The sequence below is a fragment of the Xenopus laevis genome, chromosome 3S (assembly GCF_017654675.1).
Source record: "Xenopus laevis strain J_2021 chromosome 3S, Xenopus_laevis_v10.1, whole genome shotgun sequence".
Taxonomy (NCBI): domain Eukaryota; kingdom Metazoa; phylum Chordata; class Amphibia; order Anura; family Pipidae; genus Xenopus; species Xenopus laevis.
This window is the reverse complement of record NC_054376.1, coordinates 125,049,824-125,056,564: the sequence shown is the minus strand read 5'-3', so window position 1 is coordinate 125,056,564 and position 6,741 is coordinate 125,049,824.

Genomic DNA, 6,741 nt, shown 5'->3' with positions numbered 1-6,741 from the left:
AATAAAACATCCCATTGATAATCAAGAAGTGAAAATAACAGTTCAGTAAGTAAAAGAATTAAATACAGGAACAAGAAACAAAGGCCCTGCCCAAAGAGCTTACAGTCTAATTAGTGGCCACCATCTTTATACATGTAAAGCATATGCAGCACACTGACAGGTAAAACTGCTATTTCTTAACAAAAAGCAATTTGAGGAGAAAATTGTTTAAATGTAAACTTTCAAAACAAAAAAATCTAAAACTTCTTGGGCTGCTCTTCTAAACACTTTTGCAATTGACATTAATGTTTAGTCTTCTAATATACGTCTGATATAATGAATATGACTGGCTGCCAATGGCTGAAAATGTATTTCTTGAGGCAGGATTGGAAACTGCTGCTTCAGGGGTCCCCCGCTCCAGATGCAATCCCAATCTGCTCCCCCCCTTGGGTACCATTTTCCCTGCTTGCTTCCGGGGGCCAGGAGGGAGGTTGGGGGGCAACGACAAGAACAGGATTGGGCCATCAGGGCCCACGAGGCCTGGGGGCCCACTGGTTTTTTTCCTGTGTCCTGCCGGCCTAGTCCAACCCTGTCTAGAGGTAAAAAACATCTTGTTGAAGTTTTAAAAAACTGCTGGGGGTTGATTTATCAAAGGTCAAAGTGAATTTTCAAATTAAAAAACGTAGAATTTCGAAGTTATTTTTGTGTACTTCAACCATCGAATAGGCCAAATTCGACTTCGATTCTAATTGAAAAACCTTCAAAAATTCGCCCACTTGGAAATCGAAGTCTCTTTAAAAAACTTAGACTTCGACACTTCACCACCTTAAACCTGCCGAATTGCTGTTTAGCCTATGGGGGCCCTCCTAGAACCTATCCGAGGCTTTTGGGCAAGTTTTGAGAAGTCAAACTTGTTTCTTGAAAAATCCTTCGAATCATTCGTTTCGAAGGGTTAAATCGTTCGATCGTATGATTTTACTTTGATCGTAATTCGATCGAATATGGCCATTTTGGCTGGAAAAAATACTTCGACTGTCAAAGAACTCAAATTCGATCCTTGATAAATATGCCCCCTGATATCTTAAAAATTGGAATTTAATTGATGAACATACATTCCAAGAGTGCTTAAAGGATGAGTAAACCTTTAAAAAAAAGTGATGTAAAATTGACGAGGGGGCTATTCTAAGCTCTTTTGTAATTTACATTCATTATTTATTTTCTTTTTACTCCAAGATATTAAGGGATACATGTACTGTTAATATGAATGAATTTTGTTACAACAGCGCCACCTGCTGGTCAGTTTCCCACCAGTCTGACCACCAAGTAGTCAAGGAAGTTGTCAGGAGAAAGAAAGAGGCTGCTCTGATGTTCTTCTGCTTAGGAAAGATGTGAGAAAGGTTTCTAATTCTTTTCCTAAGCAGAAGAACATCAGAGCAGCCTCTTTCTTTCTCCTGACAACTTCCTTGACTACTTGGTGGTCAGACTGGTGGGAAACTGACCAGCAGGTGGCGCTGTTGTAACAAAATTCATTCATATTAACAGCACATGTATCCCTTAATATCTTGGAATTAAAACAAAATAAATAATGAATGTACTTTGCAAAATGTTTTAAAATAACCACCTCATCAATTTTACATTCCCTTTTTTTATAGGTTTACGCATCCTTTAAGTTTGGCATATTGTTACACTACTCACACCACCCTCCTGGGTTATAAATTATGTTCTAATCCAATAATCGTGACATTATCACATCCCTTTATGATAATTACTTCATCATCTAAGTTATTGTGATTTGTTGATGACTTCCGATCTGGAAATCTTAGAGTAGCCGACTAAAACTTATTGGCTGAGAAATGTTGCCTTCCTGGTTACAGAACCAAAGGAGTTGGAGAACACCTTTGTCGTTGCCAGGGCTCTATACTGGTTGCAGGTGTTTTGTTTGTTGGTGGTAGAAAAAAGCTCAACACAGTTTGTGGGTAGAAATGAATTTCCTGTTCAGGCCATTTAAGCAGAACTACATCCCGGCTCATTTCTTGACTCTTAACACATCATATCATAAGAGGGTTTGGGACAGAGAGTTCCAGCCAAGCAGCAATAGGATTGTATGGAATGCAGAATACAGACATGGGGTATGTAATGGATGTCCTTCTCTGGGATGTAAGTCTGGCAGTACAGAATGAGGGGTCAGTGCCATAAAGTTTAAGAATCTGCATTATCTGTGAGCTCTGGATCAGGAACCGTCACACCTGACTGGTCAAATAGTTGGAGGATATGAGGACATCTGGGGTCACTGAAACAAGGCAAGGAGGCGGTGACATCTGCAGAGAAAACCCCATAATTCTGTCAGTGAAATAGAGTATATAAGCAGAGACTGTAATTATATGAGGTTGGTGTTATACGTACTGTAGCTCCCCTCTTAAAGGAACAGGAAAGCCAACAAATTATTAATGAAAATATAATGTGCTGTTGTCCTGCATTGGTAAAACTGGTGTGTTTGCTTCAGAAACTCTACTATAGTTTATATAAACAAGCTGCTGTGTAGCCATGGGGGCAGCCATTCAAGCACAGGATACACAGTAGATAACAGATACGTACTACTATAGTTTATATAAACAAGCTGTTGTGTAGCCATGGGGGCAGCCATTCAAAGCTGAAAAAGGAAAAAAGGCACAGGATACACAGCAGATAACAGATAAACTCTGAAGTATACAATGGGATTATTCAGAACATATCTGTTATCTACTGTGTATCCTGTGCTTGAATGGCTGCCCCCATGGCTACACAGCAGCTTGTTTATATAAACTATAGTAGTACTTATCTGTTATCTACTGTGTATCCTGTGCTTGAATGGCTGCCCCCATGGCTACACAGCAGCTTGTTTATATAAACTATAGTAGTACTTATCTGTTATCTACTGTGTATCCTGTGCTTGAATGGCTGCCCCATGGCTACACAGCAGCTTGTTTATATAAACTATAGTAGTACCGCACTTAACTTTTCACGTGTTGATGAAGGGGGCAGAGAAGTCACAGGATGTCGGGGCAGATCCTCTGATTCCTCAGGCTTAGGACTCGACCTTCCAAAATTATTAATCACACAGGTTACCTGTTAATGGAAATAAAGAGACAATATGGCAGCTGACTTGTGCCTATTGGTCGACCTTATCTCAGGCTGCTTTGACTTATAGCAATGTGATAACAGGGAACCTGAGCTCTGGAGACTCCTTATATAATTTACTTGTTACTTGTTACTCATCAGTCTATTTGTATATACTGTGTATATATATATACAGTATATATATATATATATATATATATATATATATATATATATATATATATATATATATATATATATATATATATATCAAAAATCTTCAGACCAGCACTCCCTTTAAAAGTTTAATAATTTTATTATTCTGTAGTATCCGACGTTTCGGTCCACATTTTGACCTTTTTCAAGGATGATACAAAACTTTAAAAATGGGAAAATCTTGAGTTACTCACCGCCGGTATGAAACTCAATCCCCTGGTGAGTACTGCCTCCTCTGCATTCGTTAGTTCATGCGCTGAAGATTACACTTTGTGTGGTCTCTTCTGTTGCTGTCTTTGCGGGCGATATTGTGCTGGCATTCCCTCCATGACGGGTGGCTTTCCTGGGTCGCTCCTGTCTCCTGTGCCTGGCTCTAAAAAAGGACGTGCTGCCAATCTCTCTGGCGCTGGTCCTCGTGCGGCGTTCCCTTCCTGCTTGCTGTCTGTTCCTGCGCTGCTGGACACGTAACTGGCTGGACGTGGTGTGCGTCACTGTGGGAACCGCCTCTTAAAGCTGTCCCCTATGAGCCAGCGATAGACCCGAACGCAATTATATATCGCAATTATTTCAAGTTTGAGAAGCAGTATTATTTGCAGCTCACTGGGACTGCTATGGGGTCACGGGTAGCTCCCACATACGCCAATGCGTTTATGTGGGAATTTGAAACCCAACATATTCTTTCAAACAATTTATTTCGGAGATATGGCGCCTTTTACAGGCGCTATATTGACGACATCTTCTTTTTATGGATGGGACCCATTGATAAGTTGATTGAGTTTGTAGAACAATTCAACCAACTGGACAGTCCAGTAAAACTTAAGATGAACTTCAGTAAGGACAGCAGTGTCGGACTGGCCCAGCGGGATACCGGGAAAATACCCGGTGGGCCCCGACCCTAGTGGGCCCCCGCCAGGCCAGTCCCCCCTCTCCCAAACAGTTTTTAAAAAACTAATAAAAAAAATTTTGGCGTGCCGAGCGCCATTTGCGCATGCGCACCGAGCGCCTTTTGCGCATGCGCGATGCGCCGTCTGGGTGCCGAGCAGGGATTCGCCTAACAAGTAGGTAGCGGGGGCCAGAGGAGGGCCCTGGACACCAGTCCCGGTGGGCCCTGGGCCCCCCAGTCCGACCCTGAAGGACAGTGAAAACTTTTTGGACGTGACAGTGTACAAAAATGGAGGGCGGTTACAGACATGTATATTTACCAAGCGACTGACAGGAACACCATACTGCATTACAGCAGTCACCACCCCAGACACTTAGTGAACTCACTGCCTAAGTCGCAAATGTTACAGGTAGCCAGAATTGATAGAGAAATCTCCAAGAGGAGAATTGATTTAAAAGTTATGAGTGAAAAGTCCGCTCAAAGAGGCTACCCGAGACAATTGATCGATGACACTTCGAAATGGGCAGAGAGTTTGGATCGTGAGGAGTTGTTGAGGGTGGGAGACACTATCAGTAAAACAGATAAACGCCGACCGAAAGGTGAGATCTACTACACCAGCCAATACAGTTTAAAAAGCTCTGAGGTGAAACAGATGGTACTTAAATATTGGGATGTAGTATGTACAGATGAGCAGCTGAAAGGGAGGGTGAGTAAAAAACCCAGATTCAGTTACTCACGCTCGAGGAATTTGAAGGAGCAATTGAGTCCTTCGGATCCGAGGGACAAGTACGATAAGGAAAAAGAGAGGTTGGGGCTACTAACACGTCCTGGATTACACAAGTGTAAAGGTTGTGTGATGTGTGGTGCACTTATTTTAGGAACCCACTTCACGCACCCATACACGGGCAAGAAATATGCAGTGAGGCAGCGGATGACCTGTGAAACCACAATGGTGGTATAGATCATAAAATGTCCGTGTGGATTGCTCTATTGTGGTAAAACGATACGACCACTAAAAGAAAGGATAAGTATGCATAGATCAAGTATAAGGGCAGCTTTAGATCCGAATAGGAGGAGAGATAGAAGCAAAATTGAGGGGAAACAGGACATAGCTCAACAACCAGTGGCCAAGCATTGGGCCGAGGCCAAACACGATGCCTCCTCTTTCAGATGCATGCCCATCGAGCAGGTGAGAGCTCATCCGAGGGGAGGTGATATAGAAAAAATGTTACTGAAGAGGGAGGCGTTTTGGATTCATGAGCTGAATTGAATTGCAATTATGGTATGAATGGACAAGTCAATTTAAGTTGCTTTTTAAATTGAATGTCTCCTGAGAATAGATTAAGGTTAAATAGACAATTTGTTTCGATATACCTCAGTTACAGTGTTACAGTGTACTAATCAAGGTTTTTTAACAATTGTTATTGTTTCTTTTTTTGTTTCCTTTTAGGATTTGTAACACTGGGATTTTATGGACACTGTAACGTGAACCTTTTTGAAACACACTGGTGACATCTTGTGGATGTTTTTAAGTATTACAAGTTGATTTTTTCAAAAATTACAACACATAGACGGTTGAATTTTAAAAATATTTAATATTTATTCACATATTTATATTTCTTACGGAAATACATGGTTGTATATGCACTATTAATATGTATATGATGGACACATAATTGTATAAATTGTTTAAAAATATATATACACATTCACTATATGTGAGAGACATTTGATTGTAACACATGAAACTGGATTTTTACATTTTTGTATCATCCTTGAAAAAGGTCCAAATGTGGAACGAAACGTCGGATACTACAGAATAATAAAATTATTAAACTTTTAAAGGGAGTGCTGGTCTGAAGATCTTTGATACATAAACAATTACTGTGCACCCCGCCATTGATACCAGCTTTGGAGTGCAGATACTCATTGGAAAATATATATATATAGCTTGGTATAACCCACTCTCATACCTCCCAACATTTTGTAAATAGAGGGACAAAAAGATTAGCTGTCCCAAGGGTGGCAACTTTTTTGACCACGCCCATTTTTGTGACCACACCCCCTAATTGTCAAGTTCATTTTACAAAATTTGGCAGGTTATGAAAGTTTGAACACATTTCTGTTGTTTTTCAGTGTTATTGCAGTTTTGCTAATGAAGGTGAATTGCCCTTTAAGCTGCAAGTCACAGTTTCCCCAAGAGACCTGTTTGTCTTAAATAGTTACGATTGTTTTTATGCTTATCTTAAATTGTTACAAATGTATCCAAGTGCACCTGCCACATATTCTGGGCTCTCTGCCAAAAGCCTAAATTTTATTTTAGAAACATTGTATCTTTTTCTGGCTGTTCAGTGCAGAAAATCAAAGAGAAATTTGGGTCATTTCAGTAACTGCGGGTTGAGCTGTCAAAATCGGCACTGTCCCGTGAAAAATAGGACAGTTGGGAGGTGTGCCCACTTTGTCTATCCTACATCAATTTGTTTTATTGGTCCCTACCACTCTTCATAGAATCAGCCTATACAGGGGTGTCTAAGTAGGAGCAATTTCAGGGATGTCTAATCAGGGCC